The sequence below is a fragment of the Diabrotica virgifera genome, chromosome 9 (genome assembly GCF_917563875.1).
Source record: "Diabrotica virgifera virgifera chromosome 9, PGI_DIABVI_V3a".
Classification (NCBI taxonomy): domain Eukaryota; kingdom Metazoa; phylum Arthropoda; class Insecta; order Coleoptera; family Chrysomelidae; genus Diabrotica; species Diabrotica virgifera.
The window spans coordinates 184,317,474-184,344,732 of NC_065451.1; the positions used below are offsets into that span (position 1 = coordinate 184,317,474).

At 33.0% G+C, this 27,259-nt stretch overlaps 2 protein-coding genes across 5 annotated transcripts in view; one reads left to right on the forward strand and one right to left on the reverse strand.

The window, feature by feature from the left end:
- The window catches only part of LOC114335610 (guanylate kinase), a 345,069-nt gene that overhangs the window by 223,258 nt on the left and 94,552 nt on the right, over positions 1-27,259 (forward strand). The gene's annotated exons all lie outside the window — the stretch shown is intronic.
- The window catches only part of LOC114337986 (thyroid receptor-interacting protein 11), a 270,838-nt gene that overhangs the window by 29,176 nt on the left and 214,403 nt on the right, over positions 1-27,259 (reverse strand). The window lies entirely within an intron of this gene.

A 27,259-nucleotide genomic window follows, 5' to 3' on the forward strand; every position in this document is an offset into this window, starting at 1 on the left:
TAAAATTGTAGTTTACATGCACTGCATGACTTATTTGAAATTAGTATAGTAGGTAAAACAGTTACTGAACTAATTGACAGAAATAAGTTTTATTTAAAATGGTTCATTTAAGTGAAAAAGATCGTATTGAAATATTAATGATAATTGGTTATGGTGAATTTTCATTTTTTGGAAGTGAATTTTCCAAATCGATGGATTGGACGTAGAGGATTCATAGAATGGTCCGCTCGTTTTTTTTTCTTTGAGGTTATCTAAAATCACATGTTTACGTTAGGCGACCAACATGCTTGCAGGATTTGAGATAAAGAATAATTGATGAATGTGAATACGTGGAGAAATCTTGCAAAATTGACTCACGAATTTATTTATAGGCTTGCACGTTGTCAGGAGGTGGACAGCAAACATTTTCAACATTTGAAATTATTTTTTTAATTTTTAATATCATTGGTCTAACGTAAATAAATTATCCTATTTTTTAACTGTAAAGAGATTTATTTCTTGTTTTAATAGTTTTTTCTTCCATAAACTTGGTATGTATATGAATTAAAAATAACAAGTTCTTTTAAAATCTGCAAAAATATACAGGGTGTTCCATTTAAAGTAAATAAGTTAAGGGTATTTCCGGTGAAACCGGAAGTGGACTAGTAACAAAAAATATGGCATCAGATGCCTTTTGCGTCACTGTACTTGCATGAAAAGTTTCATAAAAAATGTTCTTTTCGTTTCAAATACATTTGCTTGGTTGCTTTATTCCATACTTTATCCCAACTCTGTATATAATTTTTAGACTCTATGAACATAAAAAATGTCGAATTATACAAAAAATATCCGATTTTTTGATGCCAAACACAATGGTTTTGAAATTTGACGGCACACTCTTGGGATCAACTTTTTTGTTCTCTAGTATGTACTTAAAATTGAAGGAAAAAATAATGCCGCCACACGAAATGAGGGTACAACAGTTGTAGACTTAAACCGTATGTACCAATAAAAAGAACCGATTTTTTGGCCCAGAAGGCATTAAAACATTATTGTTGTGAAATTCTGACTTGGCCCTTTATGCCAAACATCAGAAAAGTAGTGTTGTTGGTGTTTAAAGTCACAGTGGATTGAAAATTTGAAAAAGAACGAAGTGAGATTTTACTGATTTTAGGGATATGATGACAAGAAGTTAACAAGAAACGTGTAATATTTTTAATAATTTATACCTTATATAATAATATATAGCCGAGGGCCGGCGTAGCTCAGGCGGTAGTATACTTGGCTCGCGTGCTGTTAGGCCGGGGTTCAAATCCTAGCGCCGGCAAGAACAACAAAACTAGAAATTTTTATAGACATTTTTAAAAGGTCCTATAGGCCCCAGGTCGACTCAGCCTAAATAAAATGAGTACCTTGGGTAAAACCAGGGGTAATAATAGGCGATTGAAGCGTAGCAATGGCCCTGTTACCTTCCTTATCCCTGTTACCGTAGGCCCTAGATATAGCAGACTACTCTGCTATAATCCCAAAGCCGCGTCAGCGGTATAAAACGGGAGACGACTATTATTATTATTATATAATATTATATAAAAGAAACACTGTAACAAATCTATCGTCAGTAAATTAGTAAAAAAAATTTCACGAAACTGGTTCATGAAAAGTTTTTTCCAAATCAGGGGGCATAAAAATTGTATCAACTAAAAACAGATTATGTATGAAATGAATCTATGAAAAAAAATCTTACATTTTTGTGTCCTGTTAGAAGACAATCCACACCTGAGTACTAGACAAACATCCAGGGAACTTACGATTTCGCAAACATCCGTAATGAAAATTTTACGCGAAAATAAATTATATCCATAAAAAAATAAGATTAGTAATAGTTGTCAAATGCTGATTTCAATAGACGTGAAGAGTTTGCAGACATAAATGCTACAATCAAAACGAATCAAAATTTTTAATTAATGTTTTGCTATAAGGCCACTTTTTTAATTAATGGAAACATAAATCGGCATAATTGTAAATACTGGTCCCATAACAATCCTCGTTGGGTATGTGAATGCCACACAGAGTATCCAGGAAAACTTGATATATGGGCGGGAATAATATGAGACAATACAGGGTGTCCCGAAAAGAATGGTCATAAATCATACCACACATTCTGGGGTCAAAAATAGTTCGGTTGAACTTAACTTACCTTAGTACAAATGTGCTCATAAAAAAAGTTACAGCCCTTTGAAGTTACAAAATGAAAATCGATTTTTTCAATATGTCGAAAACTCTCAAAGATTTTTTATTGAAAACGGGCATGTATCATTCTTATGACAGGCCCACCTTAAAACCAAATTATAGTGAAATTTTTCCACCCCATAAAAAATTTATGGGGATTTTGTTCCCTTGAACCCCCCCAAACTTTTGTGTACGTTCCAATTAATTCATTATTGTGGTACAATTAGTTGAACACAACGTTTTTAAAACTTTTTTGCCTCTTAGTATTTTTTCGATAAGCCAGTTTTTATCGAGATGCGGCTACTTTTTTACTATATTTACATAAAAAATTTATGGGGGTTTTGTTCCTTTAAACCCCCCAACTGTTTGTGTACGTTCCAATTAAACTATTATTGTGGTACCATTAGTTAACCACAGTGTTTTTAAAACTTTTTTGTCTCTTAGTCTTTTTTTGATAAGTCAACTTTTATCGAGATGTGGCTTCTTTTTCAAAATATACCAAAAAATTTAAGTTATAAATAAATTTTCTGATTATTAACAAGTGTCTATAATCATACTTAACCATATACAAATAGGTGGTGGATTCGACAAATATTCAAAATATCTCGATAAACACTGCCTTATGAAAAAAGTACTAAGAGGCAAAAAAGTTTTAAAAATATTGTGTTTAACTAATGGTGCCACAATAATAATTTAAATGGAACGTACATAAAAGTTTGGGGGGGTTTAAGGGAACAAAACCCCCATAAAATTTTTATGGGGTACACAAATTTCACAATAATTTTTTTTTAAGATGCTGCTACCCTAAAGATTCCTCATGTCCATTTTCAATAAAAAACCTCTAGAAGTTTTCGATATATTAAAAAAAATCGATTTTCATTTTGTAACTTTAAAGGGTTGTAACTTTTTTTGTGTGCACTATTGTATATAGGTAAGTGAGGTTTAATCAACCTATTTTTGACCCCAGAATCTGTGGTATAATTTATGACCAATCTTTTCGGGACACCCTGTATAATTGGTTCCTTGTTCATTGAATAAAATTTAAACGGTCCGGTGTACCTATTTAAATTTATTGGAAAATAGTATTACACTTTTTGTTTTACCCAGAGAGAAATAAAATTTGTGTTACCCAAAGAGCCATGGAACGCTCAATGTTGGGAATTTCTCGTAGGGATCGAATTACGAATAAGACGGAGAACAGGAGTGACGGATGCCATAGAAAGAATTATGACCCTAAAGTGGAACTGGGCTGGACACATAGCTAGAATGTCGGACAACAGATGGACACAGCGAATAATATACTGGAGACCAAGACAAGAAGCATATCGAAGTAGAGGTCGTCCGCCAACCAGACGGTCTGATGACATAAAACGGATCGACACAAACTGGATACAAACAGCACAAAACAGAAATGCATGGAAAAGACTGAGGGAGACCTATATCCAGCAGTGGATAGATCCGGGTTGAATGATGGTGATGAAGTATTACACTTGAGTTGACTCGGTTATTTCCAAATCCAAGTAAGTATTTCAATTACATTTTAATGTAGAAACTTCATTATTTGAAACTTTCAGAAGATAACAATATCCCAAACGACCTTGACTGCAACAAGATGGTGCTCCATCTCACAATACGCGTGTGGTGAGGAAATACCTAAATATTGTGTTTCCCAGAAGATAGATTGGAAGCCGTGGTTTCACTTTGACATTAATAAACGTCAAATACGGTTGCATCTAAAATAGCTCCAGAAAAAATTAATTTTTTAGTAGTTTAACTTAAATTAATTTTATAGTGGTTTTAATTATCGTTGATAAGAAGTTTCAGTCCTATGGGTTAAACAGCCTAGGCTTCTTTTCACGGTGTTTAACTTTTGTGTGAACAGTTTAAAATTTGGCCATGGTTAAACGTACCTAAATATTGACATTCAGCTCGCAGTTTTTGTGACAATTAAAACATTTAAATTTCATCGTGGGTAAAAACATTTACATATTGTAGAATAGTGATACAAAAGTGAAAATATTCTCCCCAGATGGGGGAGAATATAAAAAAGACGCCAGTGTGCGAACTAAATACTGCTGAAGTTATTAGTGATAGTAATCAAGACATGGATACAGGAACTATCACCACAAATTCTTCTGCTACAAGGGAGGTAAAACTTTTTAATATTAATTGTAATAGTTACGACTTTCAAAATTGTTGTGTTTATGTTGAGAAGACCAATGATCAGAATATTTCCCGTTTGCATCCAATGGTTGTTGCAGATATTTTACATCAAAAATTAAAAAGATTAATAATATTAAGCAAATTAAAAGTATAGGAAGAAACCGTGTTAAAGTAATCCTCAAATCTATTTTGGATGCAAACAATTTAGTCAATAATAGTCACTTAAAGGACGATAATTTAAAAGCGTACATTCCAAATCACCTCTTGGAAATCAAAGGACTGATACGCGATGTTGATACCAAATATAATATTGACTATTTGAAAAAATATATGAGCTCTAGTTCACCAATTATTGATATTAAAAGAATGCACAGGAAAGTAGAAAAGGATGGAAATACAGAATACGTCCCTAGACGTAATGTTATAATTACTTTTGAAGGCAATTGTTTGCCAAACTATGTTGTGATAAATTATGTATTTTTCCAAGTGGAAAAATTGTTGGGTAAAGTGACGCAATGTTATAAATGCCTCAAATATGGACATATTTCTAGACAGTGTAAAGGTACACAGGAATACTGTATACAATGTGGACAAATTAAAAATGACATACATACATGTGATGAAACAAAAAAGTATTGCATACACTGTAAAACTGATAAGCATATATCGATCTCTAAAAACTGTCCTTTTTTCGAACATCAAAAAAAAATAAAAAATATCATGATTGAACATAAAATCTCATATTTGGAGGCAAAAAATTTGAGTGACTCATCATTTTCTGGTCTTATTTCTAATAACAGATTTGAAATATTGTCAAATTCAGACAAAGAATTTCCAAAATTAACTAACTCCTCTGAAGTTAGTACATCTCCTTATTTCAAGCCATTGAGGCCTCACCTACAGAAACCCAAAAGTTTTAGCCAACCAAGCTGTAGTACATCAAGCACTGAGTATAGTGCAAATAAAAAAAGAAAAGTATCATCTCCAACTTCCGAAGATCCTACACCATATCTCATCCCTTTCAGATTTGGACCGTCTCAACCTTTACCTCCCTTAAATAAGGAAAGTTTTCCTAATACAGACAATGATAAAAATAAGTTAGTAGATTCCTTAGTACTTCTTTTCTCAAGTTTTATTCAAAATATTAATTGTTTAGAAGAGGCAAAATCACTTGACATGAATTTGTTAGCCAAAGGTATTAATAATGTTCTAGATAATATTTTAAAAAATAACTCATCTAATGACGAACAAATCTAAACTCAAAATAATACAATGGAATGCTCGATCAGCTGTTGCTAACAAAAACAGCCTTATTAACTTTTTAATAACCGAAGATATTGACATAGCTTTAATAAGTGAAACTTGGTTTAAACGGGATGTTGTATATATTTATAGAGGTTATAATGTGATACGCGAAGATCGCGATGACGGCTATTCTGGAGTTGCTATTTTAATTAAAACTGGTATTCCTTTTGAGCGCATAACAATTAAAAAAAATTATATTCAAGACTTGCTTGCTTGTGGTATTAAAATCAACTATAAACAAAGTTATTTAAGTTTACTCTCTGTATATAGGTGCCCAAAAACTAAAACCAAAACCGAAGATTGGGATAAGTTATTTTCTCAACTAAAACACCCTTGTATCATTGGAGGAGATATGAATGCACATAATTCTTTGTGGGGCTCATATAAAAATGATAATATAGGCCACCAAATTGTGGAGACAATTCAGAATTTAGATTATGTAGTAATGAATAATGGACAACCAACTTGCCAAACGAGTCCAGGAAACTCAGATTCCATGATTGATGTCACGTTTTGCTCACCATCCCTTTTTGATAAAACTTCGTGGTCTGTAAATCTTGATACCTTGGGATCAAATCATTTCGTTATAAAGGTTGTGATCGATGTCTTGGAAACTAATGCTAATACCATTTATCCCAGTACTAAGTGGAACATTAAAAAAGCAAATTGGTCATTATACTCTCAGCTTGTTGATACCTTATTAAACGAAAAACCTCACACATCCTTAAATACCCAAGAAAAATATAATTTCCTTATTGACTGTATTAATGAAGCTTCTAAACAATCTATTTCTGAATATAAACCATTTAAATGCAAACGGACTCCCCCTCCGTGGTGGGATTCGGATTGTGATCAATCCGTTGCAGAAAGAAAGAAGGCATTAATAAACTATAAAAACAATTCTTCTCCTGAAAATTTTTGTAAATGCAAAGAGGTAAATGCTCGTGTCAAAAAATTCCTGAAATTAAAGGCCAAACAAAGTTGGGTTGCATGGTGTTCAAAATTAAATAAACAAACTCCATCTAGTCTTATTTGGAATCAAGCAAGAAAAATGAATAGGAAAAAAGTTAATTTTTCATTACCTCTAAGTAATTCATGGGTAGACGATTTTTTCGATAAAATAGCTCCACCTTACGTAAATAACCAGTTAGATGTTATTAATTCTAAAACGCTTCCATCTGATCAGAATCATTTTCTCCTTACACCTTTTTCGAGAACTGAATTAGAATTTGCCCTTGATAATCGCGTTAGTACCTCACCAGGATACGATGCAATCAAATATCCTATGATACAACATTTACCAGATAACGCAAAACAATTACTTTTAAATATATTTGACCAGATAATTATTGAAGGCAACAGCATAATAGATTTTAAGCGTATTATAGTCGTTCCTATTCCCAAACCGGGGAAAGACCCTAAATTAGCTGAAGCTTACCGACCGATATCATTATTATCATGTATATTGAAGACTCTCGAACGGATGGTTAAGATTAGGTTGGATTGGTGGCTAAGGGATCAAAATCCTTTACCCGCTAACCAACATGGTTTTAAAAAAGGTTATGGAACTTTAGATTCCTTAACAACTCTTGTTGTAGACATTCAGAACAGTTTTTCCAGGAACAGTTATGTGCCCGCTTTATTTTTAGACATCGAAGGTGCTTATGACTCTGTCTCTCTTTCAATTCTCCAAGAAAAAATGATTACATTTTTTAATATTCCATCACAGTTTGCTTCTAACATTGTAAACCTGTATAAAAATAGAATAATTTATTTAAAAAATAATCATACTCTTATAGGCCCTAGACTTAATAATAAAGGATTACCTCAGGGCTCCGTTTTGAGCCCTATTTTATTTAACATTTACACAGCAGATCTACACAACATCACTATTAACAATATTGCATTTAATGTTGTACAATATGCTGACGATTTCTGTTTGTACACAGAACACAAGAAATATCAGCAATCCATTGAAAACTTGAATAGTGTCTATGGTCTCCATAAAAAATGGTTTATTGAAAATGGCTTTGAATTATCATGCAGTAAATCACAAGTTTGTTTATTTACCAGACATAACTTTCCTAATATTAGCACAATCACCTTAGGTGGGCATAAATTTTCTTTTAAAAATAAAATTAAATATCTTGGAATGATACTCGACCAAAAATTGACCTGGAAGTTACATATTGACGACATGTTGAACAGGTGTAATAAGGGAATAAACTTTCTTAAATCAATTAATAGAACTTGGTGGGGATCGGATGTTGAAGTAAGTTTATTATTTTATAAAGCTTACATACGATCTATTTTCGATTACGGCAGTGTTTTGTATGGATCAGCAAGTAATGCACTACTAAACAAAATCAACGTTTTACAGAATTCAGCCTTACGAATATGTCTAGGAGCTATGAGATCCACTCCAGTACAAGCTTTATATTTGGAAGCCTTGGAACCTCCTTTAAATCTAAGACGAAGTTTTTTGTCCAAAAAATATTTAATGAAAGTATACTTAATTAACCCTCTTCTATACCAAAAAATAGTGGCTTTAAGTTGCCATGATCTAACCAATAAATATTGGCAAAAAAAGAAATCTCCCTTACTGTGTGAAGCTTATAATCAAAATATAGTACTCTTAAAAAATATAGATAAAACGAACGACTTATTCAAAAACTACGCGTACTCTTCTTTCTTTTCTCCTACAGATATTATTGTACCAAATTATAGTGAAAACATATATTTAAATAAAAATATTCTTTTATCCATAACGAATAGTTACAATGAGTCAATAGCTCTATATACAGATGCGTCTAAATCTGCAGATGGAACTGGATGCGCCTTTTTTATACCATCGGGACATATAGAAAAGAAATTCAAACTGAAACCGGAGACTTCGATTTATACAGCAGAGGCTATTGCAATATATGAAGCTTTACTATATGTAGCTGAATTTGATTTCGCCCATATTATAATTTTGTCTGACTCCTTAGCAGTATTGAAATCTCTTGGTAAATATGGACCCCCAAACATCCAAGACTGCCCATACATTTATAAAATTAAACATATTAAACAAAATCTTTTAACCAAAGGAATCAATGTACATTTTATCTGGATTAAAGCACACGCAGGATTTGAACATAATGAGTATGTCGACTTATTAGCCAAAGAAAGCGTTTCATCCGATACCAGTATTCTACATAAAATAACACTGACTGATAGTATAATCTCTTTCAAGTCAACACTGCATCGGGAGTGGAGCTACCAGTGGAAGGAATACTCTTTTGTGAATCAAAATAGATACTCGTTAATTCAGCCCGATATTCCCAAATTTCCTTGGTACAAGTCTTGTAGAGCTTCTAGAAAGTACATAACTTCTATTATTAGAGTACGATTCGGGCACGCATGTTATCCAAAGCATTTATTTAAAATACAGGTTTTGGATAATGATAAATGTGAGCATTGTGAAGAGGAAAGTGATTTAGATCATATATTTTTTGGTTGTTCTAAAAATACAATTTACTCATCTAAATTAATAAATGATTTATTAAAATGTAAAGTAGCAACTCCTTGGAATATACTATATTTATTATCACTTGGTTCTGTAGATGTATACAACTCTTTAATTAACTTTTTAAAAGACAGCAAATTATCATTATAATTCCCTTAAACATTTTTAATTAATACCTTTGGTAGTTAGTAGTTTTAGCTGTTAAGCTTAGTGTTACTTAATACCTTTTAGTTGTTATCTTTGTTTTAAACCTGTTTTGTATAACTTGATAACTTGTATTCCTTATGTGTCTGGCAGTATGACGGTAAGTCTAAGCCAAAATAAAAAAAAAAAAAAAAAAAAAAGCCGTGGTTTTATCGAATGGCCCCCATGCTCACTCGACATGAGTCCTTTAGACTGTTTCGTGTGGGACTACATAAGGGAGATTGTGTAGTGTTCTAGGGAGGCTGTGGTTCTAGACAATATGTCGATTTGTCGAATTCATGCAACTGGCACATTGCAAGATACAGGATTGGAAAGTGTAAACTGGAAATATCTAAAATAATTTTTAAAAAAGATAGAGGGCCGTTCGACTTCGTTTTTGAGAAAGAAGCTGAAGAAGGTGGAATGTTCTAACCATACTAGATATTTTTGTTTATCAAAACTTCCAGGTCCATTTACACTCTAACTGTTTTGAGACTTTTCACAAAAAATAAAATTGTGTATTTCAATTTTTATATCTCATTTCCGCCGAAGGTTCGAAAACGAACCATTTTGTTGTTGTGACACCTGCCATTATTAAAGTGTAAAACAATTTTTTTACGAATGTTTAAATTTATTTTACTCTAGTTAATCAAATATATTACATATTATTGCAGTATTTCCTTGCTTGGCGGTTAATGGGTTAAAAAAACTAATTACAAGGCGCCATCTTCAAAGATACAACAGAATAGAACATTGCGGAGATAGTCCCATGTATTTCTTATGAACGATAGAAGCGCGCCGATGCCATGCCGTCGGCATATCGGCAGTCGAGTAGCCTAGCCACCCATGCCCGAGAGGTTTGAACACTGATCTTCACAAGCGCAATGTTCTATTCGTAACGTGGAACGCTGTATAGCTTTTTGTGTATTTTTGTTTATCAAAACTTCCAGGTCCATTTACACTCTAAATGTTTTGAGACTTTTCACAAAAAATAAAAATGTGTATTTCAATTTTTATATCTCATCTCCGCCAAAGGTTCGAAAACGAACCATTTTGTTGTTGTGACACCTGCCATTATTAAAGTGTAAAACAATTTTTTTACGAATGTTTAAATTTATTTTACTCTAGTTAATCAAATATATTACATATTATTGCAGTATTTCCTTGCTTGGCGGTTAATGGGTTAAAAAAACTAATTACAAGGCGCCATCTTCAAAGATACAACAGAATAGAACATTGCGGAGATAGTTCCATGTATTTCTTATGAACGATAGAAGCGCGCCGATGCCATGCCGTCGGCATATCGGCAGTCGAGTAGCCTAGCCACCCATGCCCGAGAGGTTTGAACACTGATCTTCACAAGCGCAATGTTCTATTCGTAACGTGGAACGCTGTATAGCTTTTTGTGTATTTTTGTTTATCAAAACTTCCAGGTCCATTTACACTCTAAATGTTTTGAGACTTTTCACAAAAAATAAAAATGTGTATTTCAATTTTTATATCTCATCTCCGCCAAAGGTTCGAAAACGAACCATTTTGTTGTTGTGACACCTGCCATTATTAAAGTGTAAAACAATTTTTTTACGAATGTTTAAATTTATTTTACTCTAGTTAATCAAATATATTACATATTATTGCAGTATTTCCTTGCTTGGCGGTTAATGGGTTAAAAAAACTAATTACAAGGCGCCATCTTCAAAGATACAACAGAATAGAACATTGCGGAGATAGTCCCATGTATTTCTTATGAACGATAGAAGCGCGCCGATGCCATGCCGTCGGCATATCGGCAGTCGAGTAGCCTAGCCACCCATGCCCGAGAGGTTTGAACACTGATCTTCACAAGCGCAATGTTCTATTCGTAACGTGGAACGCTGTATAGCTTTTTGTGTATTTTTGTTTATCAAAACTTCCAGGTCCATTTACACTCTAAATGTTTTGAGACTTTTCACAAAAAATAAAAATGTGTATTTCAATTTTTATATCTCATCTCCGCCAAAGGTTCGAAAACGAACCATTTTGTTGTTGTGACACCTGCCATTATTAAAGTGTAAAACAATTTTTTTACGAATGTTTAAATTTATTTTACTCTAGTTAATCAAATATATTACATATTATTGCAGTATTTCTTTGCTTGGCGGTTAATGGGTTAAAAAAACTAATTACAAGGCGCCATCTTCAAAGATACAACAGAATAGAACATTGCGGAGATAGTCCCATGTATTTCTTATGAACGATAGAAGCGCGCCGATGCCATGCCGTCGGCATATCGGCAGTCGAGTAGCCTAGCCACCCATGCCCGAGAGGTTTGAACACTGATCTTCATAAGCGCAATGTTCTATTCGTAACGTGGAACGCTGTATAGCTCCTTTAAGAAGCATTTTCTAGGACTAGGTGAATTAGGTTAAATTGTCTTAAAATTATTTGACGAATCTCCGGTCTTCGTGTGTCATGAGAGTTTCTGGACACCCTGTATACGCTATGAGCTCGTAGGTAGAGGGGATCATTAAAAATTCGCGAGCGCCGGTAGTGACAAGTCTGTAAGCTTTTACTGGAAATTTGACATAAATGTCAAAGTGATTAATTTAAAACATTGAAATTAAAACATTAATAGGAAATAATATTAGTTGGTCAAAGCTGTGGTGTATATTTTTACTTTACGGTGATACAGTAGCGATCAACAGGTAGCCAAAACGCGTTCCAACATTGCGGCTGTAATTTTGAATATTTTTTCGAGATATTTGGCACACGTATTCGTAATATAATAAAGAATGGCGGTACAGAGCCCAATTTGAAAAATATATTAATATGTGGAAATTACCCTGTAATTAAATACAATATTTAAAAAACGAGCCTGTACCGCCATTAAGAAGAACAAAAAAATACACTTTCTTCAAATAAACTTTTTTATCCGATGCCTAGATTTTTTGGCATTTTGGAACTACTAATGAAATAAAAAATTTTAGTAGTTCCAAAATGACACAAAATCTAGTTATCGGATAAAAAAGTTTATTTGAAGAAAGTGTATTTTTTTGTTCTTCTTAATGGCGGTACAGGGGTTTTTTTCATATTGTATTTAATTACAGAGTAATTTCCACATATTAATATATTTTTCAAATTGGGCTCTGTACCGCCATTCTTTATTATATTACGAATACGTGTGCCAAATATCTCGAAAAAATATTTAAAATTACAGCCGCAATCTTGGAACGCGTTTTCGCTACCTGTTGATCGCTACTGTTTCCTCTTAAATATACTTCGTTTTAAATACTGAATTTAAGTTTTTTTAATATTTCGTAATATGTAATTATAAATTAATCTAAGCGCCATCTACACGATAATTGTAAAAGTATCCGAAGTAAGAAATTAATATTTCATTAATATAACGTTAAAATGATTAGCAAAATCTTTAAAAAAATCGATTATAATTTAATTACTTTTATGCGTTGTAAATATTAAGCGATAACAATTAAATAATAAATTTAAAAATTACCGGTGAAAGTTGCATTAGTAATCCGCTAGGAGCGACACCAGCGAAGCTCAGAGCGTATACCACCATATTTATATCTAACACCATATTATATCCTTTACTTGCATCTGTTTTTAATTATTAGTTAGAGTCATTTATTTCTAGAATGTTTATCATTCTTACGATACGCCCCTGGTGAACTGACTTTTTGTTTGGTGTTACTCATTTGCTAAGATACATATTCATGGCCCACTAGACCTTCGAAACAACACCGTCTATACTGTACGGTCGTATGATGTAGGTATCATAAAATATGTAAAAAGTAAAAAGGCGATACGGGTCACAGGAAATTCTTCGGCCAAGTGTTAACAATGTTTAAATATTTGTACCCCGAATTTTAGTCGAAAGTGCTACGAGCTCGTAATCAGAGTAAACAAACCTCAAGTTGGGCATGGAATGTAGTACGAGCCCAGACACATAATATGAATTGGACCAAAAGCAATATGAAACAATTTTATTTTTCTGAATTAGAATTTAAACTGCGCGTCATAGAAAACGGGCACCCTAAAAAATGGGTCATATTTGATGTCGCGTATCTCGTAAACCTGTCGTCCGATTTAAGTCATTTTTTAATATGTTATAGCCTTATTCTTTGTTAATATCACTGTACTAACATTTTTGCTAAACAGGTAAATGTTCATTGTATACAGGGTGTACGAATCAAACTGTGTTTTTTTCTCAAAGTTCGCAACACCCTGTGGAATATTCTAGCATTTATAAAATACTGAAATTAAAACCCAAGTATAGCCTCAGGTTTTTTTAACATTCTGCTTTTTAAATCATTCGCTTGTGTTGGATAATACAAAAGTTATGTACTTTAACAACTAGGCATGCTCTTTATCAGTACAGGGTGTTTCTAAATAAGTACGACAAACTTTAACGGGTAATTCTGCATGAAAAAATAATGACCGTTTGCTTTATAAACATATGTCTGCAAATGCTTCGTTTCTGACATACAGGATGTTGAATTTTTTCTTACAAACTGACGATTTATTTATTGCCCTAAAACCGGTTGATATATGCAAATGAAATTTGGTAGGTTTTAAGAGATAGTTATTGAGAATTTTTTGACATGCAATTAAGAATTTTATATTCTCCATTGGCGCGCATACGGGTGATCTGCGTTTCCAAAAAAACGGGACAACCACAAAATGGGTCACTTTTGATGTCTCAAATTTCCTAAACCTGTTGTCCGATTTAAGTGATTATTTTAATATGTTATAGCCTTATTCTTTGTCAATATCCCTTGTAAGAGGTAAACTTTCCCCTAAACAGGTAAACTTTCATTGTACACCGCGCGTACGAATCAAACTGTGTTTTTTTTTCTCAAAGTTCGCAACACCCTGTGGAAAATTCCAGCATTTATAAAATACTGAAATTAAAACCCAACTATAGCCTCAGGTTTTCTTAACATTCTGTTTTTTGATTCGTTCGCTTATGTTGGATAATACACTGCGCATCAGAGAAAACGGGCCACCCGTAAAATTTAAGAAATTTTTGTATTTTTTTCTTTTATACTGTCTATTGTTTTAGTTACTCTTGTAGCACGTAATCCAGCAATATCATTAGTAATAAAGGGAAAACATGGACAATTTTAAGAAAATAATAAATGTATTAAAAATTTTTGATTTATCACTACAGTTACAGATTTTACAATAAGTGAGTAGTAAAAGAAAGCAATTTTCGCTAGTTTCAATAATATGTGTTGCCACCACGGTTCTGGATGACACTCATCATTCGATGTGGCATAGAATTGATTACATTTTGGATGTACATTTGGGGAAAAGTGGCCCATTCCTCAATGAGGGTCAGTCCAAGCTATTCACGTGTTGTTGGAGAAGGTGTACGATGTCTTACACGCCTTTTCAAAAGGCTCCATATATGCTTAATCGGATTCAGGTCAGGACTTTGGGCAGGCCAGTCCATTTTTGCAATACCAACATCTTCAAGATACTGTGATACAATCCTAGCCGTGTGTGGTCTGGCATTATCTTGCATTAGTAGAAAATCATTATCAATAAACCCAGCATATGGCATGACATGATCTTGTAGGATCTCCGTTATGTATCTGTGGGCTGTTACTGTGCCCCTTTCAATTAAGACGAGATCCGTGTGTGCGTCAAAAGAAATCCCTGCCCAAAATATTACTGAGCCACCACCAAAAGCAACCCGGTGTGACCGAGTACATGCAGCATAACGTTCTCCGGCCCCTCTGTAGACTTTATTTCTACCATCTTTACCATAAATGGACATTCTACACTCATCCGTAAACAATACTTTTTTCCAATCGTCTACTCTCCAATTGACGTGCTCTCGGGCAAATGCAAGTCTGCGTCTTTTATGAGCTGCAGTAAGTAATGGACCCATTGCGGGATTGCAAGCTGTCAAACCCTGTTCTTTTAACCTTCGTCGAACTGTAGAAATGCTGATGACTGGTCCTTGGGCTTGCTGAATATGGCTTTGGAGCATTCTAGCAGTTTGCCACCGGTTCCGCAATGCAGCAATAGTGAGAACTCGATCTTCTCTGACAGTTGTCTTTATTTTGGGACCTGTACCGGGTCGCCGTTATAGAGATCCGGTCTCAACAAATCGTTGGAAAATTCTCTGCACAGTTGAACGACTAACATTTAGTTGCCTTGACACATCACTTTGGCTTGTTCCATTTTCTAACAATGTAACAATCTGAACAGATTTTCTATATGTTTCCATCGTTATTAAGAGGTCACTCTAACTCAAAAATATGGTAGAAACTCTTTTGATCACAACAATAATTCACACTTGAACCAAAACGAAAACGTCTATTTATTTTTAACAATTCACAGAACTGTCAAAAACATCACTGACAGTTCAATTTGACGTAATTCCGCAAAGCCTCGATGATTTTTAAATATTGATTTCTGAGAATTTTAGGGTTTAATAGGGTTTCCAAATTTGTTTATTCTCTTTATAGGCTTTGTTCAGCTTCTCAATATACGTGATAATTCATTTAATTTAATGAACATAAAAGAAATTAAAAGAAAATAAAAACATACATAAACAACAATACAAGAATTTCTTAAATTTTGCGTGTGGCCCGTTTTCTCTGACGCGCAGTGTATTATCCAACATAAGCGAATGAATCAAAAAACAGAATGTTAAGAAAACCTGAGGCTATAGTTGGTTTTAATTTCAGTATTTTATAAATGCTAGAATTTTCCACAGGGTGTTGCGAACGTTGAGAAAAAAAAACACAGTTTGATTGGTACACCAGGTATACAATGACAATTGACCTGTCTAGCAACAATGCTGGTACAGAGATATTGACAAATAATAAGGCTATAACATATTAAAATAATTACTTAAATCTGACCTAAAAAACAGGTTTAGGAAATTTGAGACATCAAAAATGACCCATTTTGGTTGTCCCGTTTTCTCTGACGCGCAGATGACCCGTATGCGCGCCAATGGAGAATATAAAATTCTTAATTGCATGTCAAAAAATGCGCAATAACTATCTCTTAAAACCTACCAAATTTCATTTGCATATCTCAACCGGTTTTAGGGCAATAAATAAATCGTCAGTTTGTAAGAAAAAATTCAACATCCTGTATGTCGGAAACGAAGTATTTGCGGACATATGTTTATAAAGCAAACGGCCATTATTTTTTCATGCATTTTTGTTTATTTATTTATTTTAATTACCCCTTAAAGTTTGTCGTACTTCTTTAGAAACACCCTGTACTAATAAAGAGCATGCCTAGTTGTTAAAGTACGTAACTTTTGTATTATCCAACACAAGCGAATGATTTAAAAAGCAGAATGTTAAAAAAACCCGAGGCTATAGTTGGATTTTAATTTCAGTATTTTATAAACGCTAGAATATTCCACAGGGTGTCGCGAACTTTGGGGAAAAAACACAGTTTGATTCGTACACCCTGTATACAATGAAAATTTACCTGTTTAGCAAAAATTTTAGTAAATAGATATTAACAAAGAATAAGGCTATAACATATTAAAAAATGACTTAAATCGGACGACAGGTTTACGAGATACGCGACATCAAAAATGACCCATTTTTTAGGGTGCCCGTTTTCTATGACGCGCAGTTTATTATAAATTAAAGGGATACGATTAAGCTTATTTGGTTCTCTGTGGATTTGCCAAGATGCCAAATAATCAACAATAACTTTAGTACTTCGTAGAATTAGCAGTGCCATCAATAAAAAGGAGATATACATATTTTTAAGAGAATGTACGATGAAGAATGAGGGCAAGCTAGTAAAGACAAGGACAAAGCAAGACACAGGTAGTTGGCCACAGGGAAACAAGAAGATCTCCTACACTATAAAGAGAAGAAGAAAGGGTCAGATAAATGTTGCAGCTGCAGCACTAAAAAGAAGAAATGGATTGAAGATTTACTGCTGGAACTTGAAGCTAATAGAAACGTTAATACAAGACTATATAAACACATAAAAGCAGATGAATGAAAATACACCGGCAAGTATTAAAAAAAGGAATGGAAAACACACTACAGAGTTCAAAAAGAAAGACGATGCTGAAAATGCAGAAAATGAAGAAAAAATAGAAAATAGGAATGAAGAACAATCAGAGCCTCCCTCATACAACGAAGTATTGGAGACCATAAACAGATTAAAGATAAGAAAAGCAGCAGGACCAGACGACATTATAAATGAGTTCTTCAAGAAATGGGGAGAGGAGCTAGCCCACAGAATCCACAAGCTGATAGAACGAACATGGGAAGAAGAACGCATGCCAAACGACTGGAAATGCGGTCTGATAACACCAATCCCTAAAAAAGGCGACAAGACAAAATTCACTAACTACAGGGTAATCACGTTATAAAATACAATGTACAAAATATTTAAAACTTTGATCAGACAAAGAATAGAAAAAGAAATGAGAAAAAAAAAGTGAATACCAACATGAAGTCAGAGAGGGTAAAGTCAAAAAAAGAAGCAATACACATTGTAACGCAATTCGTCGACAGAAGTTACGAGCACGGAGTAGATCTACATATATTGTTAATTGACTACTAGCAAGCGTTTGACAGTGTAATAAGAGAGGAACTAATTAATGATATGAAACAACTAGGCATTCAAAGAAAACTAGTAAGAATAAAAAAATAAAAATATATACCATTTTTATTCAGTTGCAATGCGAAGGCAAAACAATCTTGTTTTTCACTCAGAATACGGAGCGCAGTCCAGCCCTCTGAATCGACGACTTTCGACTCTTATTGGAGTCTCATCGGAGAGACGTAGGCCTGCTGCTCCATAGTGACCAACATCGAGAGTTTATCCCCCACACCGCCACTGACGTGAATGGATTAGGTGACTAGCGTCATCTGGCAATTGAAAGGCAAAGTTTTTCAATCCTAATAGCGACATTAATAATATTGAAAAATATTAAAAATGTTACTAAAAGATTTTTAAATTGAAAACTTATTGGTCCATTTCCCTGGTGACACCTCCAAGGCTTCTACAATATGCAAGCCAGATGGATACTGCAGTGAAGACAAAAGGGAAGGAATTCTACACTATGCAATTCACAACCCCCGTCTGCAGCTTGGTAAAGTTCCAACGGAAAACGGACCTAGTTACTCTATAGGAGTAATACTAATATAAAAATAAAAATGTATACCATTTTTATTCAGTATTACTCCTATTCGCGGTGTGCAAGTACTTGGAAGGGAATTAAGAAACGACCGTGCGCGAATAGCGGAGAAATATTGCAACTTTCTTAAATAATTCATATTGTCAATTGAAATTGTCAAATTGACGTACATTTCATATCTACTGTCATTGAAGAAGAAAAATTATATGTTGCTTCACAATATTGATATGATATGCAATTATTATATAAAGGTAAATTTAATTAATTGTATTTTGCTTGCAGTACTGCATTTTAATAACTAATTTTATTTACTACATACAATTGTTTACGTTTTAATAACATAACCTGAATCTTATTTTTTCTTCTTATTATTTTTTTGGACTATGGCCTTGACAATTATTCAGTAACCAGGACTAATATAATTGGCCATTATAATTAATAGTGCGAATAAAGTTGCAGAGCGTAGAAATAGGTGTCGCTTTGCCGAACTTGCACGGTCCCAAGAGTAACTAGGTCCATCGGCTGCCCCAAGTAGAAACACTGTATATCCATTTTTTTCAAAATCACTTTTATTACATTTTTGGATTTAGGGTGTTGTTATCTACCATTTACCAAGGAAAAAAAAATAAAAAAATGAGTAGAACCGCAATTTAACATTGCTATGAAACACGCATTATATCCCATTCCATCTTCACTTCACCACTTTGCGTTTTCTACTCTGGTGAACATTTTTCGAATTGGCGCTTTCTACTTGGGACAGCCGCCATTTTCCGTTAATATTATTTATATTAGTATTACTCCTATAGAGTAACTAGGTCCATTTCCGTTGGAACTTTAGCAAGCTGCAGACGGGGGTTGTGAATTGCATAGTGTAGAATTCCTTCCCTTTTGTCTTCACTGCAGCATCCATCTGGCTTGCATATTGTAGAAGCCTTGGAGGTGTCACCAGGGAAATGGACCAATAAGTTTTCAATTTAAAAATCTTTTAGTAACATTTTTAATATTTTTCAATATTATTAATGTCGCTATTAGGATTGAAAAACTTTGCCTTAAAACTAGCAAGGCTCACGAATATGACGATGAATGGATCCAAGGTACGAATTCTAACAAGGGAAGGCCCCTTAGATGAAATACAAGTGAAGGTAGGCGTCAGACAGAGAGATTCCAAAAATAAATTAATTTACATAGAAGTACACCTCTATATACCTCTATATAGTAATGACCTGTGTAAAGTTTACGGGAATTGATTTTTGCCAAAATTTAAACCTGTGAATGAAGTTAGAAAGAGAAAGCACGAATATAGAGACCACATAACCGATTTTTCCAGATTAACTAAATATCTACTATGTATATTTACTTTTTAACGGCTTCCTGTCTATGTCCTCAAATTGATATTTTTCATAGATATAGGCCCTACCGTTACCGTTACTACGAAATAAGCGCATACATAATGATAAGAGGTTTATTATCAAAACGGTTAAGTTTTTATTTACATTTACATTACAATCAGCATTATTCTCCCCTACGTCATGGTTGGATATTATAATATGTCTATGTCTGTGACATATCGTGTTGCGTTAAGCGATGTTGTAAAATGTTAGTATGATAAGTCTGTATTTCTCTGTATAGTAGATTTCTTGATGTCAGCACATTCATTTGAAATGCTAAACTTGAAAAGAAATACCAACCAAAACAAATTCACCACGAATAAAGCCAGTTTTCATTAATATACAACTTAAATAGTCTGCTATGCAGACGATGCAATACTAATCTCTCAAAGTGAAGATGATTTACAACGTTTGCTGCACCAAATCAATATAACCGCCAAAAAATTTAGCCCATGTTAATTTCCTCACAAAAGGCAAAACAGCAAATCTACTAAAATGCAAATTAGAGCTGGAGGAACCATGGTAAAGTGTGGATTTGCTTACTAATTTTGAAATAGAATGAATTACTTGTTACAACTTCCTTCACACCATTCAACTAGCAAGTTGGACCAAATCTCTTTTTTAACCCTAGAATACGGGTCATTTTTCGTCGCTTGGTTCGTAAATTTTACGAAAGTCCCGTGTTTATGTCATATAATAAATCAGCTGGCTATTATTGTAAGTGTTTTAGTAACAAAAAATTAAGGTAAATAATTGATTTTTCATTCTCATTACATAATATACTATTTAATATTTGAGCTTTTCTTATTAGAATGTTAAATACAAAGTTTTTGTCCGAAAAACAACTGGAGGAGGAAACGGCACGTATTATGAACGGGGAAGAGAGTGATCCAGATCCGTTTGAAGATAGTGATAGGGACTGGGAAGAGGACAATTTGGAAACTGAATCCTATGGCTCCGATAGAAGTGATAGTCATGGCGATAAACAGATACAACCCCGCAAGTTTACGGCGGAATATTCGAAAGACATAGCTGAAATCCTCAACATAGCTAATTAAAGGAGATGATGCGAATATGATGCAAAAAAAGGCGCATGACCACCAACTATTGCAAGGAGTGCAAGAAGCCAATTTGCGGAGAATACCGAGGAGATATTTGTACCCTATGTTCCTAAAAATATCCAAAATATGTTTGTTTCGTCATTTTGTGCTTTTATTTTTATTCTAAGAATCTTAATTGTTTTCTATACACTAAATAAAAAATTCAAAGTAAAAAATATAGGCTTTTTTCTATGGAGTAGTAAAATTTACGATAGTCCCGTATTTACGTTTGGCAAAAACGGTCCTGTATTCTAGGGTTAAAGTAGAGTATAAAATTTGAAAATTGTAGTTTGATATCCATGGGAATGTTCAAGGAACGACCTATATTAGCAAATTGATCAACCTTCCATTCATACCAGAGTGTCCTGGGATCCATATTAGTAAAATTTCGATACATATTTATTGTTCCTTGTTAAGGGGGTAGGCGCAAAATATTGATCCAATGTTATTTAAATGCATTCATATTTTTTTAATCCTGAGAAAACTAATATTTAAGTATGTATTTTTGAAAAATTTAAACGCAGAATGAAAGATTACATTATTACCAAGGGCCGAAAGTCCTGAAAACTTCTGTAATGTTTATTTTATAAGTTACAGGGGTGAAAAAAAAAAGAAAGAAAATTTAGTGGGATCTCGAATTTTAAATATTTCATTCAGAAGAAATTTTTTGTTTGTTCTAAGGGACTTTCGGCCCTCGGTTATAATAGTCCAGGAACCGAAGCTTTTCACCTCGCAATTTTTACAGAATGGACCGATTTGCTTAAAAATTTCAGAATAAGTAGTGGATAGTCCAAGGATCAAAATAGAATGCGCCGAAATGCATCCCATCTCGGGGGTGCAAATTTTTTATTATATTTTGACCACAAGAGTTGATAAAAACATTCATTCTGAGCAAAAAATGTTCTATACATTTTTTTGATAAATTTAATAGTTTTCGATTTATTCGCTATCGAAAGCGTTAGGTTCCTATCGAAAAATCAATGTTTTTTGATAATACATACTTATTTACGATTCACTCAATTTTTGCCGTAGAAAATTTTTTTCAAACCACGTTCTCGGAAATTAAATAACCTATAATTTCATATTAAACATTTTTTCGTATCTCTGATGCTAATCTTTCTATTCTGAAGAAAATAGCATTTTTTACCAAACTACAAAAATTCGTTATTCGCGTTTAACTCCAGTTTTTTAAAAAATTAATCATTCTAAGCCAGTCAAACTTCTAGAATCTATTAATAATACATATATAAAGAAGAATAAATAAGGGCAATGACTAAAAACACCGCTAACTTACATTATTATGCTTCCAATTGGATTTCTCCTTTTTTTTTTTCAAAAAAATTTATTGATTTTTTAACCGTAACTTTTTTATTTTCATCTTAGAAAGTTTGGTAAAAATTATTTTGTAGGTTTTTACAAGATCTATAAGCCTATTAATATTATTTTTAAAATCCTCAGTCGCAAAAAGAGATGACTTTGAAAGGGTTGGTAAAGGTGGTTTTTGCATGTTATTTTTAATTGCCAATAGCTCACTCAATTTTTGCCGTAGAAAAATTTTTTCAAATCAGGTTCTTGGGAATTAAATAAGCTACAATTTCATATTTAAACATTTTTTCGTATCTCTGATGCTAATCTTTCTATTCTGAAGAAAAGGCCATTTTTTTCCAAACTACAGAAATTCGTTATTCGCTTTTAACTCGCATTTTTTTTTTTAAAAACTCATCATTCTAAGCCGGTCAAACTTCTATAACCTATCAATAATACATAAATAAAGCATACCAAATAAGGTCAATAAATAATTTTAATTAGGGTGGTGATTAGGAGGTTGCTTCCGATCACTTTTTCGTTGAAAAAATAGAGACTGACATTCTTTTCATTATAAGTCACTTAATTTTTGAGCTAGACTTTTTTTATTTCTGGAGATAGATATTTTTAAATACTTTAAATTAGTTTAAACAAGTTATCCTCGAAAAATGCATAGTTTTCCCGTCTTTTGACTTTGAAACTACAATATTTAGCATTTGACGAAGAAGAGCCAACATATAATAAAGTATAGCTTAATTATTATTGGTCATAAAGAAAACAAAATACGGTTTTGGTTATTTTTTTAAAGGTACATTTTTGTTAAGTAAAATTGTTTTGATGAAACGAAAACTTTTGGAGTTATTAGCAGAAAACTTATTAAAAACATTGATTTTTTCGATATAAAACAAACAATTTCGATAGCGAATAAATCGAAAAATATTAATTTTATCAAAAAAATGTATAGAACGTTTTTTGCTTAGAAAGAATGTGTTTACAAACTTTTGCGGTCAAAATATAAAAAAAATTTCCATCCCCGAGATGGGGTGGCAACCACCCCCATGGTAAAGGCGCCTTTCGGAATCATATAGATTTTGATCCTTGGACTATCCACTACTTATTCTCAGATTTTCAAGCAAATCGATCCATTCTGTAAGAATTGCGAGGTTTTGTCCTATTTTAGGCTTCATTACTTGGACTATAATCTAATCTTTCATTCAGCGTTTAAATTTTTCAAAAATATTGATCAGTTTTCTCAGGATTCGAGAAAAATGAATGTATTTAAATAGCATTGGACCAAAATTTTGCGCCTACCTCCTTAAGATAATTTCTCTTTTCTTTAAATACGATATATGTTCTGACTTTAGAAAATTATGTTCTTTTTTTATTTTTTGTAATGCACTTTTGGAGCCAGAAAATATGATGGTATTGGTGATATTTTGTTCCAGTATAATTTGGACTGCTTAGTCTAATGATGATCGTGATCACCTTTGCTGTAAATATTTGGGTATATCTAATTGAATAGTTTAGTTAGATGGAAATGGATAGTCTATCTTCTTTTTAAGGTGCCCTGCATTTTTGCGTAGGCGCCCACCATACATTGTCTTGTCAGGTGACATGCTAGATAGTTAGGATTAAATAATTCTGTTTTTAGCAGCATTGCGACGCATTTCATAGCCGTGGATTCCTGTCCATTGGCGAATATTATGCAGCCATGACATCTTTTACGTCCTAGACCTCGTTTACCCTCTAACCTTTCCTTCGAGTATCAGTTGCTGAAAAGTATATCGTTCTCCTCGTAATATGTGCCAGAGGTATGCACAGGGCTGCTTTATCCATTAGGCAATATAGGCAGTTGCCTAGGGCGGCAAGTTATGAGAGGGCTGCAAAAATACTGTACAAAAAAATATTTGTATATAAAAACTAAAATTGAATAACATTTAAGTACATCCATCAAGGAAATAGAAGTGGGCATTCATTTCTAGAAAACAAATTGCATTCTCTTAACACTGTTCATTCAAAAAGAATGGAAGTCGTAAAATTTAGGGATTATTGGGCCGCATGCAGTACCGCAAAGGAGGCGTGCCATTGAACACTTCAATGTAAATGTATTTTGCACATTAGGCAGAAACTAAAGACTTGATTTGGTTTGATTTATGTATTGGAAGTACCATTGTAGATATAAGCACTGGCGAAGCGTCCATGTAACCACTGTTACCATTGGTAACAGTTAAAAATCTTGCAAATAAATATTTTATGACTACTATGAAATAATTCCATTTATATTTTTTACCAACAGAAATATTTGTTAATAGTACGTAATTCAGTAAATAGCCAACTAGACGCACGCAAATATTGTCGAGTTTATGTGAATCTGTTGCACTTTATTATACGTTGTTACCACTTTTGATTGTGGTTACGCAGGATGATCCTGCTATCGGTCGGGACTGGCTCGTTTCTGAAAATTTTGAAGGAGCGACGGCTCTAGCGACGGCGTGGGCGCGCTGTGTATATCAGTAGGCTTGTTACCAATTTTTGTTTTGGTAACGTTAGTTTAGTATCTATTACAGATTACAGTGTGCGTGCATTTAAAGATGGAAGAGTGTCGCTGTGTAATCGATCAACTACTTGAAAAGTCATTCTCCTTGTATATTTTTTATATATAATTTTAAAGAAAAAAATGAGATTATTGAAAATGAAAGACTTAAAATATAAACAATAATTTTCAAAATATGTTCTTTTTCATACTTGTTAATTTTTTATGTTAATTTTATGGTAAAATAATCTGTTTAGTTTGTTTATTGTTATACCTATTACATAAATATAATTACATATAACTTGGGAATAGTGATTTGTTTAATTTTATCCCAGAGGATTGAAAACAAAAACTTATATTTGGGAGGTTCAAAATATTTTTTAAATAAATAAGATTTTTTTACATCTGTTTTGGCAACACTTTAGAAAAATCACGCGTCGCCACTGGATATAACTTTATTTTTGATGCCAAAGAGTCAGTATTATTCAATTTTTAAGTTTGCATTCTTGTTTGCAATTTTATTTTGTCCATAGAAAGTGACGTAACAAAGGCGACAAACTATGACGACATTAGGTATACATGATTTTACCAATGGTAGGGGAGCAAAGTATGCTAAATGTGCAGTAACTCGAGCGCTTTGGGGACCTATTAGGTTGTGAAGAGTAAGTCCTAAAACCAAAAAAAGTTAAGTAAAGTTTTCCATTTTAGTGGGGACGTTCCATTTTTAATTTAATTTTCCATTTCCAACAATCGTTTTTTTAGATTATAGCGCCATCTATCCATAATTCGAAAAAATGTCGCGAAAAAAAGTTACTTATTTTTACGTAAGGAATCCAAATGTGCAATAAAAAAATGTGGGCTTTCATTTAAGATTTTAAAGTAGCCTTCCACCCCACCTCCGTGGGAGGTCGTGTTTGATGCCATTCGATAGATTTTTCAAAAATATTGAATAAGTGTATTTTTTAGTTTTTCGATCTGTCATTCATTTCGCGAAATATTCTCTTTTTTCTTGTGAAACTATGGGACTCACCCATTTCTTTACGCCCCGCTCAAATCGTCAGATTTTTGAAATATACACTGTTTTGCATGTACTTAACTTACCTTATCTTAATCTGACGATTTCGAGTTTTTCTAAGGATAGATTTTTTTTCGGCCCCCCTTAACGAACTCCCCTGCATTAAGAGTCAATATATGGTAGAGGTACATTTTCAGGGTACAAGGTTTCTCCCCATGTAATAATCTGACGCGCTCGAGTAACTGAAAAAATCCCTGCTTGGGCTCCCCTACCACAAAAAAAATCAAGAAAGAAATCTGATGTGACCGAACGGGAATGATAATTTGTACTGTTTTATGTATATAAACATCGTAGTTTAAATATATTTTTAGTGTATTCTTATTTAAATAAAAAATTCTGATTGCAATTTTTTTTTCGCAAAAATGGTACAGCCGGTTCCTAAAAAAACTGATACGACTCTTAGTAAGATTTGATCATGTTGAGCAGTGTATTTGATTGATCTGACATTATATTTATTATGACAGACAAATAATAAAATAAACAAACAATAAGCAACTGATTACATATTATGTTAATTCATAAATTGTACTAATTATTAAGGTCTAAATGTTTATATTATTTTGAATTCCTGTATTTTATAAAGAGTATATTATAAATGATAGTTTTTACATCAAATAGATCACATAATTATTGTAAACGTGGATTATACAACAAATTATACAACAAATACACAACAAACGTGGATTACGTTACGAGAGTACTGTCATTTGAATCGTAATATGATTTTTTTCGAATCATGAAAAAACTAATAAGTATTTTAGAAAAATTTAAACGCAGGATGAAAGATTACATTATTACCGAGGGCGGAAAGCCCCTTAGAATAAACAATCAGTTTCTATTGAATGAAATATTTGAAATTAAATATCACACTTCTCTTTTATTTTCAGCCCTGTAACTTATTAAAATAAATATTATAGAAGTTTTCAGGGACTTTCAGCCCTCGGTAATAATATAGTCTTTCATTCGGAGCTTAAATTTTTCATAAATATTTATTAGTTTTCTCAGGATTCGAAAAAATGAATACCTACAATTAAAATACATTGAGAATTTTGACATGCGTCACAATTTTGCATTAACTCAATGTAAAATTCTAAACTGTTGAATTCCAGGTTCCCTAATTATTTGACATCAAAAGACATTAGAAACTATTTGTAGAGTATTGAAAACAACTGTTAAAATTGGTCTACATAATTAAACATATTCCAAAATTTTGTAAAAATGTAATACATTTCAGTTTTCAGCCCAAACTTAGGCCACACACAATGCAATAATGTTCACATTTTTGAACTGTCAATATTTTTATTTTATCATCTATTGTTTAAAAACAATACAGTTGATAAGATACCCTC